Source organism: Poecilia mexicana, unplaced genomic scaffold (assembly GCF_051168715.1).
Source record: "Poecilia mexicana isolate PSO_F unplaced genomic scaffold, ASM5116871v1 scaffold_21, whole genome shotgun sequence".
Classification (NCBI taxonomy): Eukaryota; Metazoa; Chordata; class Actinopteri; order Cyprinodontiformes; family Poeciliidae; genus Poecilia; species Poecilia mexicana.
The window spans coordinates 24701790-24717020 of NW_028263390.1; the positions used below are offsets into that span (position 1 = coordinate 24701790).

Consider the following 15231-nt stretch of genomic DNA (forward strand, 5'->3'; position numbering starts at 1 on the left):
ATTACTGCTAAATAGTGCAGAGGTGCACTCATAAATTAATCCTAATTTCCTGAATTTTGGAAGTTCCAGTCAATACCTACATGTGAAATTGACTGAATTTTGTGAGATTTGTTAACATTTTTTGCTTTCAATAATTGTAAAACTTTTGTTTAACTGTCAACTACTGTACGTTAATATCTCATTTTTGAAATGTCTGAAGTTTTATATTTTTTCTTTAGGACAGAAATGCACCACAAACCTATGTGCAAAAGCAAAACAGGTGAATCCTCTTTTTCCAACCCTAACCCTAAAGTAAAACTGGAGTTATGCTAAAATAAGTAAACCATATTTTTCCGAATGTCAGAGAAATGTCAAAAACTGGCTTTTCCGTTATATATTATGTGACAAGGAATGAGCTTCCAAACGTAAAAAAAAATAATAAAAAAAATGAAACGCAACATTAGATTAATTTGTTTTGGAAATCTCAAATCTTCAACAGATAACGATGTGCTGTATTTTGTTGCTAAGAAACGAAGTAAAGTTGCTCAAGTTACGGTGAAAGAAGTGGAACGGAGTAGCGGCAAAAGCAGTGAGATCGCGAAATTAATGCAAAGTTTGGATATTGGAGCGACTGGTGGCATCCACTTCATAATTTGTTTTTAGCTTAGTGCTTTCTGTTCTGTATATAAAGGATTACCTGAAGAATCAACACGCACCAGGCAGCGGCGCTCTTTATTGAGCTGGAAGACGGAGAGGGGAAATCCGTAGCCGGAGTCTGAGCGCAGTGAGGATTTCCATGATGATGATGGCTGATCGATCATTCATATTGGTAACTGATAAACAGTATCAGAAACTGAGAGAACGATGAGATCCTGGCAGTCTGACAGGCAGCTACTCAGGGTGCGTTCACACTGCAGCCTGAAGTGACTCAATTCTGATTTTTTGGCAATTCCGATTTTTTTGCCGGGCCGTTCACACTGCCAGTAAATGCGACCTGTATGCGTTCTGCAGTGTGAACGGGCAAACGACCTGAAGTGTCCCGCATGCGCAGTAGAGGGCGCAATAGCGTCAACATTCTCAGTGTTCTGCCAACCGCCATAAAAAGAAGAAGTGCTCAGTGTTTGCGGAAGTGAACATGGAGGCTAACGGTGGAGCTTAGCTTACATATTTGAAGTTGTTGTCAAGCTGGAGCAATCTTCATTATAGTCCATCATGGTTGTTGTTTTTCTTCCCACTTACGCTTATCAGGACGCAGAATAGTGAGATTTGTTGAGAAACAGTGACGTTCAGTTCGGATGAAGGCGACCTGGACATTAGGTCGCATTAGAATCAGATACAGTACGTATCGGATATGGGTCACATTCAAAAAAGAATCCGACCTGTGCTGTTCACACTGCCATGAAAAGATCAGATACAGGTCGCATTACATCAAAAAAATCGGAATTGAGTCACTTAAGGCTGCAGTGTGAACGCACCCTCAGAGATCCAAGCAGGGGAATGACAGCTGGCAGGACTCGATCACTACAGGGTGAGGCAGAGCCACTCCCCTAGCAGCTTGTAGTAAACAGCTTACAGCCAAGGCTAACTCCAGGAGCCAAGGTAGAAAAGCCTTTTTCCCATAGTCCAGAAGACTTTATTTTTACCCAATCAGAGCCAGGTATTGTGTAGTTGATGCTTTTAATCAGCTTTCAGTTAATTAAATCTGACTGAAAACTGATTAAATCCAAGTCTATGGAACACAAAACATCACCAAAATCACTCTGTCCCTCTAAAATCTATCCTTATAAAGGTGTATCAAAGCATATCGATCACCGAATATTGTAATATATATCGTACCGTGACCAGAATATCGTGTATCATATCATACTGTGAGATTATTGTATCACTACACCCCTAGACAAAACTCACCTAAATACAATAAAATCTGACTACATTCAGTTATTTAGACCAGGAAGCATCAAACCCGATGGTTTTTTCATGATTTTGTATATTTTATTGTTTAAAGTAAACAATGAAACTGGACTGCATTTATCCTCAGACAAAATAAAGAAAACAAAAATAAAAGGATGCGAAAACTTCACTAGAATGTAAAAAATACATTTCCTCAGTTTGTCTCATAAAACTGAGGAAATAATGTAAAAAAAAAAAAACCTCTCATTGTTCTGTCCCTCTATTTAGTACATAAAGATGTAACTGGTCTGTGCGCCGAAGCTCATGAAACGCATCTATGGGGTAATTTCATTCTCACTAAAGAAACAGGGTTGGATCAGCAGATTAACTCCAAACAAGTTTGATTATTTTTAAGGTGATCCAGGTGTGTGTAATCACATGTATATCAGTAGCTCCATAAAGGTGAGCCGCGTATTATGGAGCTATTTGGCTCTGATGGAGAACATCACCAATGGAAGGATTCAGAGGGAGCGACTAATCAGAGGTCATATTGATCTGTTGGGAAATATTGATAAAGGTTTATTATCGTTTAGATTGCCTGGACTGATCATCCTGGAGCTCTGAGCAAAACTTAAAGAGCCGGGTGGTACCGGTACCGGTCCAGCTGCAGTCATCCTTCAGTAGAGCCGCCCGCTTTGTGAATGCGCTTTATGGACATAAAGTATCTTTATTCTGTAAATGTACAATATGCACATGATTCCACTATTTAGAATAAACGTCCACATTCCCACTCAAAGGACTCTCTGTGTTTAAATCCCGGCTGAACACACTACTGTTCAAACAGGCATTTGCACAATCTCTTTATTTTACATTTTTTAAATTTGGATTGTTTTTCTTTCTTTAAAATATATTTTTATTTTTGTGAGGTGACCTTATGTTCCCTGAAAGCACATTTTGAATAATATATATAATTATAATTATTATAAATACTTATACTGCTACAAACAAGGACGTTGCCATGATTATTGCCCCACGGGGTGGCAGACTTCCGGGTATTTATACTAATTTACATATGTATTTGGGTGGCGACAGGCGGACCAGCAGCTGTGCTCTATTTTGGATTTATAAAGGAAAGATGTGCAGCCATGTGCTTTATACATCCGAATTAGGGTATAGATTTACAGTCTGGCCCTACTCCATCATAAGTGTAGTTTGAAGAAAAAGGCCAGAACAGACAACGTCTATTTACTGTGAATTCAAAGTGTGAATTATAAATAATATTGTTGCAAATTTTGCACAAAATTTGTAAAAAAATAAAAAAATAAAAAAATAAAAAAACTACAAACCTTTTGGAAAAACAAGCAGAAGAAACGAATCCCAATGTTTACGATTTAAAAAGTGTTATTGTCTTGCTTTAAAAATGCTCATCCCACATTTTGTCTTTTGATAATCACATATATTCTCAAAAGAGATTCTCTTTTGATGGATTGATTTATTAACCAATCAATCAAACTTAGGTTGGTTAATAAACCAAACTTGGAAATTGTTTTGAAATTTGAAATAATAAAAGGAGCTGCAACCGTTCATTTTAGCTCATTTGATAATCAGGTTGTAGAATGGTGGAGCCAGTGGTTTGTACAAATAAATTATGAAATATTATCAGATTTGCAATAATAATTAAATTTGCGAAGGGTTAGGGGGCATGAAAAAAATGTATGATCCCTTGGGAGACATTGACAGACAATAACTGAGAAACTTTGAATTAAAGCAACTCAGTGCTTCAGCTGTTTTTTGCAGTTTTCTGGAAGTTTGTTCCAGAATTGCACTAAAACAAAAGCTGAATGTTGCTTCTCATTGTTTGGTTCTAGGGATGCAGAACATAACAGATCCAGAAGACCTGAGAGATCTGCAAGGTTGACCAAACAACAGCAGATCTTTAATGTGTTTTGGTGGTGATTTAAAACTAACAGCAGTATTTTAGTCTATTTGCTGAGCTACATGGAGCTGGTGTTGGGACTTTAGAACTTGGTTAATGTGCTCTATCTTCCTGGTTTTAGTGAGAACACAATCAGCAGCTTTCTGGATCAGCTGTAGCTGGAGGATTGATTTTTTTTTTTAGGCAGACCTGTGAAGACGCTGTTGCAGTAATCAATGTGACTAAAGATAAACACACGAATGAGTTTCTCTAGAACTTGCTGAGACATTAATCCTCTAATTCTGAAAATATTCTTGAGATGATAGAAGGCCGACTTTGTAACTGTCTTTATGTGGCTCAGGGACAACAGAGTGCTTGTACCTGTTACTTTTCATACTAAGAAGTCACAGCCGGAGGCCAGAACAGAAGGCAGGTACTGGAACTCGGCATGTAAAGGGTTAGAGCCGTCAGCAAGAATAGCATTAGTTTTCCGTATGATTTGTTTATTGAACAGTTGTAGGATCTGCTAGGATCTTATTACTTGTATGTATTACTCTAAGGGCATTTTATGACCTAATACTAAGCTTAGTTTCCCTTCTAACCAAATTTACCTCATTGAGGTTTCCTTCACGTAATGCTTTTCTCTTTTTGTTCAACAGATTTTTTAATGATTTTGACATCTAGGGTTTTATTTTCAGGAAATATTTTCACAGTTTTTTTTTAATCACACACAGAAAGTCACATAGCTGCTAATAAACACGTCCCAGTCCACTCTGTCAAAGCAATCCTGCAGGCTCAGTTTGGAATCATCAGTCATTTGGCATAGTTTTTAAATCCAAACCTGCTTTAAACATCTACACAACAAACCTGTTCATAGAGCTACTGTATTTATACAGAGATTGAATAAAACAGATGGACTGTGTTTTTATAATAAGGTGACTTCTGAAAGCAGTTAGTTATATTGTATCTTATTAAGGGGAACCCAAATAAAGGGGCTGAGAACAAATGCATGGCACATTTTTCAGACTTATTCATAATTTGATTTCCTCTTCAGATTTATGCTTCACTTTGTGTTGATCTGTTACATGGCATCCTGAAGAATTACATTTAAAATGTTTGCGGTTGTAATCTGGATAGGTTCATAGTGTTGGATTACTTATTGCAAAGTAAGTATTGGTCTCAACAATTCACATGAATATCATGCTCACACAATGGTCAAATCAAACTGTTGATGCATGTAAATACCAGCTCATTCCTGGGAACATTAGCTGATTAAAATGGAAGACGTGCAGTTAGATGTATGTTTGTTTGTATAGGTGCGTTCAGGAAAGCCCTGCCCTCCTCATGTCTCTGTCTCTAAGGACAGAGCCTGATGTAAACACCATGAGTCCATGTGTGACATATACAAGTCAGTTTATCTCTGCTGGGGTCGATGGCAGCGTGTTTCCATCTATAAAATGATCTGTTAGCTGTTTTTGTCGGTTTTGTTTCTCTGGCACAGCTTTGCTGATGTATACATTGGTTGTGCAGGAAGACGTCAGTGATTAGGGTGGAGATGTACACTGTTATGACTGGCTTTCTAAATGACGTTGCATCACTGGCTTTGCTTTGATCTGGCCTGTGATCTCTTTTCAAATCAGCTAAACGTGCTTTGGCCACAACAATAACAGTTAAAGGACATTCTGTACAGTCACAAACAAACAATGCAAATCTAATTAACTGTTCTTTTGATTTTGATCAAAATGTTGGAAAACAGCAACGGGCACAGTTGCATCTCTTTCAAGATTAACTTGGGTTGCAACTATTTTTTGCATATTGCTGGTACCTGATCAACATATTTCAGACATGATTTCAGTCCGGGGGCTAAAATAAAGTAAAGCTGTCTGTTTTATTCGGGTTTTATATCAAAGTAGCACAAAGCAGTACATAACTGGGAAGTGAAAAAATTAGTTTCTATTTATCTTGTCATTGGGGCATTTTAAATTGTTTGTGTGATTTTTTTTAGTTGGATATCTGAACAGTTATTTAAAAACATATCAAAAAACAAAATGACTTAACAAGAAATGTGTTAATTGGTTACAAAAATGTTAATGGTGGTCACATTTCATTTTTCTTTTCACTTAGTAATGCACCCACACACTCCCATCTTGTCTCTCTTCAGTTCATACTTGTATGTATGTATGTAAGTAACCTTCATACATCAGTTTATATCTCTTGGTGATCAGGTATTTTGATGAACTGGAACTAAAAACTATCAAAAAATCTCAGTCTAACATGTTTGTTTTAAGTACTTGTCTGGAAACCTTTTTTTTGTCATGTTTCCATTGACTGTGGTTCTGATCCCTGCTTACTCCAGTCAACTCCAATGTGACATGAGATATGACTTCTGATCAGACCAGAACAACTTTGACCAACCTTTTTGCTGATTATGAAAAAAATATTTGTCTTCATCAGTTCCCAGGAAAATGGTTCCCTTTCCTCCCTATAAAAAGTATTAGACCATGAACTGTTTAACCTTGTTTATTTGAAATGGTTCAATTTCTCATGGGAATTGTCCTATCAGACAAATGTTTCACTGCCTTCTATGACTTGAGGCAGTTGAGGCTACTGATAACAAGCTGCTAATATATACAATATGAGCTGCTGTGCAGAGCACATCCAAACCTCCAAATCACCCGTCGAAGTCAAGTTAGCAAAATAGTGCAGCAAAAAAGGACCTATCCTTCAGGGAGAGAGAAAAGAAAGAGGTAGAGAAAAAGTCAAGATAAAGGTTTGTTTTCATGTGTCTTGGTAATGTTTATCAGAAAGATTTGTGGAGGTGCTAATTGAAAATTAGCTTGATAGCGACCTTGAAAGTTCAACAGCCAAACATTTATGCTAGAATGTTTGTATTTGTGTGATGGTGATCATTAACTTTAAATGTGTTGATTCTCCTGATTGGTCCTGTATATTACTGAAGTTTTTTGGCTTCAAAACATGTCTGATAACATTTGATAATTAAAACTTCTCAATGTTTCACATTGTCTAGCAAAATGTTTTTACATTAGGCTACAGGGGTACTGCATTAATATATCAATGAGCTACACTAAGTTCTAGTTGGCGATATTCTAGTTTTTTGCTTCTGTGCATGATAATTTATCTATTTAACAGTACAAACAGTAACGTAAAATAACTAAGCATTTATTACCCAGAGGCCAAAGAAAACAATGTAGACATGATGGCTAAATTTATCTGATAGGAGTTTCCAGTTGAAGGGAGTCTGCTACTGGAGCTACTGGGTGGATTAAACTGCCACAGGTGAACTCAGAGCTCCTGATGGATCCTCAGAGTTGATAAGATGGTGAAAGTGGATGACATGTGTGAGGCTTTGGCAGCATGGAACTGCTGGACATGGGGGAGAGTTTGTGGATCTGTGGCATTTTCTTGGAATTTGAAAATATATAATTTCACCTGCAACAAAGACACTTAATTAAAAAACCTGTAGTGCAGTGATGTACGGTGGGGTTCATAGCTGGTGAGGCACTGACTTAATCAGAATCAGATTCACAAATATAGACACCTTGCATGTTATTGTGCAACGCTCACAACACAAGACCCAAAATTTCAGCCAGCACACAAATGGAAGCAATGAATGGTTTATTGAGAATGGGGGTATGGGACGACCAGCAGCCAGACCAGGAACCACTGAGAATGGAGAAACAGGTTAGTGGCTAGTAACTTGGTGTCAAATGCTGAAAGCCACTAACCATCTCAGAAAGTTGTAGGAAGCTGAGGTAGGTCCTTGGTTCCTCAGGGAAGCTGTGATGACAACTCGCCTCCAGGGGTTTTGATTGCAGGGGGAAAAAAAACTCAGGAGAAAACTGAGCTCGGATGTCGACAAGCCAAGGCAAGGTCAGAACCAGAGAGGCAGATAAACTTATCTGGGGGTCAGGCTGGAGTCTGACCCCCACGTGAAGCCAATCTTAGCAGACAAATCCGAGGACAAGGCAGAAGGCAGAAGTCGAGAGGCCGAAACAGGGTCGTGTCCAGGAAACAGAAACCACTAGAGTGTCCGATGTGGGCTAGACAAGGCAGGGAAATCCAAAGGCAAAAACGTGGTCAAGATCGTGGTCAGGCAAAAGAGGTAATGCTGGATATCTACTCACACCAAAGGGCTTTCAAAAATCTGGCACTGTCTTCTTCTTCTTGTTTAATGGCGGTTGGCAAGAAACTTAAAGGTGTGCATTACCGCCACCTACTGGAATGGAGTGTGGATCAGAATGCCTGGCACTGTCTGCCTGTCTGAGGCTGAATATAACTGTTGAACAGGTGGATGGTATGAGCTTGATTGCAGCAGTGAGAGCTGAGGAGGGAAACAGAGCAGGCAGAATCATAACATATTGTTTACATACAGAAATTTCACGCATGTGCACAACACTGGAGGGCAAAAAGACTGTTCTTTTACATGTCATCAGTGATAGTTACTTTGAAAAAGTAACTTTAATCGGATTACTGACTACTCCTTGAAAAAGTAACTTAGTTAAATTACTGACTACTTGATTTGGAAAGTAACTAAGTTACATTAAAGTAACTTTTTTAGTTACTTTCAGCAGCTGCTAACAACAACGCTCTGCCACCTGTGAAAATTACATTGAGCTTTGCTAATACTTAATTGCAAGTTATTTTATTAGGTTGAACTGAAGAGGAATTTTTTTTAATGGTTACAACAGTACAAAAAAGACGTTAGTAATTTGTGTGTGTTTTTGTGTGCTCCACTATTGTCTGGAAAACTCTAAGGATTTTAAACCCGCCCGCCAACCACCATTCCCCCAGCTTCTAGGTTCTGTGTTCCGGCCCTGCGTTTGGTGTCAGAGCGCAGCACACAGCGCTCCTCCTGCGGCTCCACAATTCAGATGGCTGCTGCACAGATTTGTGACACTTATTTTAATATTAATAATTATAATGGCGTTTAGTTGCACAACTTTACAAACACGTTCATTCATGGCTGATTTCACGTTTATTACGTGAAAACAGTAATAAACGTGACGGCAAATTTTATTGCTGTCTTACCTTTGCTTATAAATGAAGTTATTCTGCACAAAAATATCCATTCATCCAAAGCCAAGTCTATCCTTGACATCACAAACATTTTTAGAACTGCAATCTGGCTTTGAATATGAGTGGTCAACCATTCATGTTTAGTGAGGCTTTTTTGCAAATTCTTTAAGACACAAAATCCCATCTGAGTCCACCCAGTGTCACAACTCAAGAAAAGAAGGCAAGGAAAGCAGAAAAGGCCATTTCTAGCAGGACATTCTCAAAACCAGTCTTGTATACCGCTTCATTTGAAAAGAGCGGGTACCCTGTGTTGAAGCAAGCCTTTCAGCTCCGGTGTTCTTTAGTATTATTTCCTGCTTCAATTGAAAATCCACTTTAGAAAACTGCATAAATGAAGAAATGTAGTCATCCATGTTGACATCGAAAGAGAGGAGAAAACAATAAATGTATCACTGCATTTGACCTATTTACTGTATCCTAGTTCACTGTCTCTTACTCTGCAGTCATGGAGTCACCAGACCCATGTCTGGGATCATGAGCGCCCCCTGCCATAAGGCAAGAAAACTGCCTGCCTCACCTAGAATCTGTTCTCTGCCATTTATGTTCGCTCCTCAGCACACGAATCACGTTACACAGACACATTTGGTGACAAAAAACACTGTACATTATATAATCAATCCATCCATCCATCCATCCATTTTCTTCCGCTTATCAGGGGTCGGGTCACGGAGGCAGCAGCTTCAGAAGGGAGGCCCAGACTTCCCTCTCCCCAGCCACTTCTTCCAGCTCCTCCAGGGGAACCCCAAGGTGTTCCCAGGCCAGCCGAGAGACATAGTCCCTCCAGCGTGTCCTTGGTCTTCCCCGGGGCCTCCTCCCGGTGGGACGTGCCCGGAACACCTCACCAGGGAGGTGTCCAGGAGGCATCCTGACCAGATGCCCGAGCCACCTCAACTGGCTCCTCTCGACATGAAGGAGCAGCAGCTCTACTCTGAGTCCCTCCCAGATGACTGAGCTTCTCACCCTGTCTCTAAGGAAGAGCCCAGCCACCCTATGGAGAAAACCCATTTCGGCCGCTTGTATCCATGATCTCGTTCTTTCAGTCATGACACAAAGCTCATGACCATAGATGAGGGTAGGAACGTAGATCGACCGGTAAACTGAGATCTTCGATTTTGGCTCAGCTCTCTCTTCACCACGACAGATCAGTACATTATATAATATATAAGCTAAATTATAGAAAATCGGTTCATATATTAAAAGTCTTTTAACCATTTTATTGGCGATGTACACTCAGGAGGAACATGCTCTCATCGAACGGCAGCCAGAGCAGTTAGTGAGAGGTTGCGCATTCAAGGCTCAATTTATATACATATATAAATTGCGTGTGTGTGTGCGCGTGTATATATATATATATATATATATATATATATATATATATTTGTGCTAACTCTCACCCATATTTCTATATCTTGTGAAAATGACGTCCTTATATTTCCCTTTAAATTGTATCAAATTTTGACTTTGTTTTAACTCATTTAACTTATAATTTTAATTTATAAGTAAAATTTAAAATTTTACACCATGAGTTGAAATATAAAAGCTCTTTCTTGTTGTGCATATACTACGAATCCTTAAGTTTGAGTAACACCTTAAGTTATATCCCCCCTCTCTTTCAAGAAACATGTTATGTATTTGGTCAGGTAGCAGTTTATTTGATGCCTCAAACATAATTTGAGCAATTTTAAATTCCACCAGATCTTCAAATTTAAGAATTCTAGCTTTTAAGAATAATGGGTTTGTGTGCTCATAAAAACTGACTCTATAGATCAGGGGTGCTCAAAGTCGGTCCTCGAGGGTCGGCATCCTGCATGTTTTAGTTCTCTCCCTGGTGGTAGTAACAATCTTTTCAGCATGTCAATGTTCCTCTTAGGTCTTCTAACAGCCATCATTTGATCCAGGTGCGTTAAACCAGGGAGAGAACTAAAACATGCAGGATGCCGACCCTCGAGGACCGACTTGGGCTCCCCTGCTATAGATGCTTCTAGGCGAACTAACAAACATAAGATGGGGGTTGAGGGGAGGAAATAGACCAGGGGACATATGAACGTAAGACCGAGAACCGGTAGACCAGGGGACGAAAGTAAGAACGGGGGGAGCAATACGGGATATTTACGGCACCTTTGTTTGTCACACTCGGAAACTCATCTACCAGCCATGTACCGCTACGATGTGCTCCGCCACCCGTTTGTTCAGACCGGGATGATATGATATTTATGCCCCTTTTCCACCGGCTCTACTCGGCCGGCTCGGCTCGGCTCGCTTTAAATGCGTTCCCACCAGCCCTTTTCAACGGGGCTGGCCCTGCTTTTTAGGGTCCTGCTTCAGAGCAGTGCCAGCCGGGCCGGCCCTGGTTTGGTAGGTGACGCAAGCTTCGCTGCTGTTCACTGATTGGCTGAGGGCGTGGACAAGACGGAGCAGCGGAGAGAGAAGAAAAATGAAGGCGCAACGTCTGAAACTCGCTGCAACACGGAAGTGATGGAAGATACAAACAAGTCGTTAACTAAAAAAAGATGCCGGCTTTTTTCTTTGCTTCGGATTTCAATATTCAGCGGCAGCTCGATGGAGCCGTGAGGAATGAGTCGTTTTTGTCAGTAGTGGAGCGAATGTAAAGCCTCGTTAGCCGCTTCGGAGCGATGGAGCCTCACGGTGAACACCGACCAGACGCAGCTGACGCCGCTGCTGCTCTCCAGCCAGGTGAGCAGTTTGTAGATAGATCTGTCTGGTTTGTACTACATTTAAGGTTGCATACATACAGTCATGGAAGACATTTAAAACACAAAGTCTGCTGTATTTTTATTGCTCAAACACAACATGAGCATTTTCTGAAGACACATTACAGTTCTAAATAACTCAGTATTGTACAGCATTTTACCTTCGCTTGTTTCTTATCTTTGCGTGAATCTACGTGCTTCGATTGTTTCTCATTTTGCTGTTGCATCTGAGTTTCCCCCGTTGTGAGATAATAAAACATATTTTATTACATCCTATTATTGTAAAATGGCTAGATATCAGTTCTCTAATCAAATTATGAATTAGTAATTGCAGAATGAGCAAGAAAACGATGGTGGTATTTTATCCATGGCTGTATGCATGCATAGGTCTAAAACTTACAAGTAATTACATTTTGTCTTTAATTTACACTATTCCAGTTATTTATAATTCTGTATGGTTGGATGGTAAAAAAAAAGAGTTTGCATGTATGTATAAAGTAACATGTCTGTTTTAAATAATTCCTTATGTGTGACTTTCACATTAGTAACTGTTACTTATCTACATCTATGTGCTATAAGCTATAACATCTGATTACTTTTCCCAGGGAGCAGAAGGAGAACAACATGGCTGACATGATGGAGAACGATGAGGAGAACCATCAGAACAACAGGATCTCCTTCAGGAGGAAGCAGCTACCAGCAGATATGGCAGAGCTCCATGGAGAATTGAGACAAACAGAAAAATAAAAGTTGTTGTGTCTCAGTGAACAAAGTCTCTATTTCTGCTCACTCCACACATTATTGTATATACTGTAGTTTATATGGCATCAAGGTCCAAATACAATCCTCCCAAAATGTGAGGAGCTTTAGCCAGAGTGAAAATAACATTATATTACATAAATATTTCATTGAACTTAACATTGTAGATTACCAATGAAGCCATCCGAAACTGAATACGTTATTCAGCAAACCAAACATTTTGACATTATTATCAGAGTTTCTATTAACAAGAACCCAAATCATGTTAGTTTCTAGTTTATACATCATCCTTCTATCCACTCACTGTTTATCTGTCTTCCTGCAGAATCTTCAATGTAAGAAAGGGAGAAAATGTGTCCAAAACCTGTAACCTTAATTAGTGAAATAAGACTGAGTTTAAACTTTAAATTCTTAGTGTCCAAAATGTGAAAACATGGAACTAGAACCAGTCAGATTGGAAGGAATAAAGCTTTATTGATGTGAATCAGGTGAATCATAATGTATTGAGAAGTTAAAAACAACAGACACATTTTTTTAAATCAGAAATGTTTCATCAGCATATTGAGCTCATGTGATTCCTGCTCCAGAAAGGTGAAGGTCTCTGGACATCCTGAAGGTAAACACCGACCAGCAGTCAGGAAGACGGACACTGATGAGACGTCCTACAACTCAGAGGAGCAGGAAGAACCACGATGGTCTGCAGCGGCAGTTTACCAACATGAAAACACATTGAAATATATTATGAATTAATTCTGATATTTGTAAGTTATTTGCAACACCCTGACTAACATTAGCTCATGTATATTCGGCACTATTACAAGTTTTATAGTAGTTTAATACAAAAATCACCGTTAGCTCACCTGCACCGTCTGAGCCACCTGCTTTCCTCCCGCTGCAAGGCGGAGATCAGCTCCTCCTCACCACATCGCTGCTTTCCTCCCACTGTCACATTTTCTTTTAGTCTCAGAAAAATCGCAATCAGGCTATAAAAATAGCTCAGCTCTCTCTTCTTCTTTTGTATCAGAAAAACAACAACTCGCCTTAGGTCGCATGTAACGAAGCACAGCACGTAGCTCCTGGTGGCGGGGCGCTACACCCCCCCGCCACCAGCAGGCGGCACCCTGCAACAGAGCCAAGTGGGCCGGTGGAAACGCGGTCACTCCGAAACAGAGCCGAGCCGAGTTGTTGAAGTAGAGCCGGTGGAAAAGGGGCAGTTGACTTACCTTGTGCCAAATCGCTGCCTCTGTTCTCAGCTTGTTACTGTAGCAGTGAATTTCCTCCCGCATATTTTTTCTTCCAACAAATTATTCCACTGAATGAAGCACGTACCTCCGTCTTCCCATTTTTGACGCTGGATCTTCAATATCCTCAAGCTTTGAAATAGCAGGCAGCTACAAACCGTGTGTTAGCTTTAGTGGCTAAGTTTTGGCTACGGTGATATCAGCAGGGAAAAGGGGAAAAAAACTAAGCACTGGATGGTACCGGCTAATTATTGGACACAACGGCACACTCAGTGCGTTGTGTCCAACGCACAACAAAACTCAGTTGTTGTACCAGTAGCTCGCATTTACTTTAACTTTTGCGTCTTGTTCATGGTACAGATCTTGCAGTTATGGTTAAAAATAATAGGAGCAAGCGGACCAGAAACAATCAATGTGGCGAAAATTTAAACGGAAGTACGTCACCACTACTCGTGGCATATAGGCAATTAGGGGGGGAAAAGGAGCAACACACATATGTGTGTGTGTGTCTTTTCCTTACTCATGCATTTTCATCAAGAAATGTTTAGATGTCTTGTCTTTTCCTTATGAGTGTTAGTTGTTTTTACATTTCCTCGTCTCCTCTAATTTTTCTTTTCCTTATACATTTCTGCGTCATTATGCAAATGAGGAGGGTCGGTGTCTAACATTTGAGTCTCTCTTCAAACATCTCTGATTCAGAACTCCTAATTTGTGCCCATTGAAAATGGAGGTGTCTGGCCAGTGTCTCCTTAAAAACTTGAGAGGCAGCTTATGATGCATTATTCTCTCGCTCCTTTTTGCACTCTCTTGTATTTCTCTTTTCCCTCTCCTATCCAGTTAGCCATGATTTTTGTTAAATTAATCTAATTTTAAGTTATCCCATGCATTACTTCCCTTTATTTGTTATGGTTCTACAGTCAGGTAATAACAAACTATATGCACTTATGGTCAAAAACGCACGAGTAAGCAAAAAGGAATTGAGAAACAAAGATGGTCCTAAATAGAATAGCTAAACAAGTACACACACACACACACATTTGCATTTCCCCTTGTGGGGACCAGGCTTCGGTCATCACAACGTAATGTGTGTCAGGAAAAGGGTCCCCACAAGATATTACAAACACACGCATGCACACACACACAATCTCTCTCTGCCAGAGTAGCTATCAAAACTCTAGTTATTACTGAAAATCAATTTCAGAAGACATGATGCTCAATAGTCTATAGTGATGTGAAGTCATTGATACTCCTGAAAGGTTTAGCAAGAGGCTTGACTTGAACACAGTTTGTTGCTACAATGACAAAAAAAATTACTGATTATGAAGAAAGGTATCAAAAATATTTGACATCCCTTTTTTTTATTAAAATGTAAACAAATAATCTTTTATTATTACCAGGTATTATCCAGGCCCCGTCGCCTAACAGGACAAGTTCTCCAACCTTGCAGCACCAGGCTCCGTTCACCTATCACACGAATTTTTGCGCTAGGAATTCGCCGTCCTACACAGATTTTTGTGCACGTCTTTACAAAAAAAATCATAATTTACCTAGAAATAAAAAGAAATTAATAAATAGATAAAAAGAAAAGATAAAAACATTGAAGACATCAAAACCCTACTCTAACCCTAATTTAGCCATA

At 39.6% G+C, this 15231-nt stretch overlaps 1 protein-coding gene and 1 long non-coding RNA gene across 3 annotated transcripts in view; both read left to right on the plus strand.

The window, feature by feature from the left end:
* The window catches only part of nt5dc1 (5'-nucleotidase domain containing 1), a 163770-nt gene that overhangs the window by 46544 nt on the left and 101995 nt on the right, over positions 1 to 15231 (plus strand). The gene's annotated exons all lie outside the window — the stretch shown is intronic.
* On the plus strand, positions 10789 to 12364 carry LOC148153184 (uncharacterized). The gene is made up of 2 exons (XR_015761817.1): positions 10789 to 11575; positions 12198 to 12364. It is a non-coding gene; the product is annotated as an uncharacterized LOC148153184 (long non-coding RNA).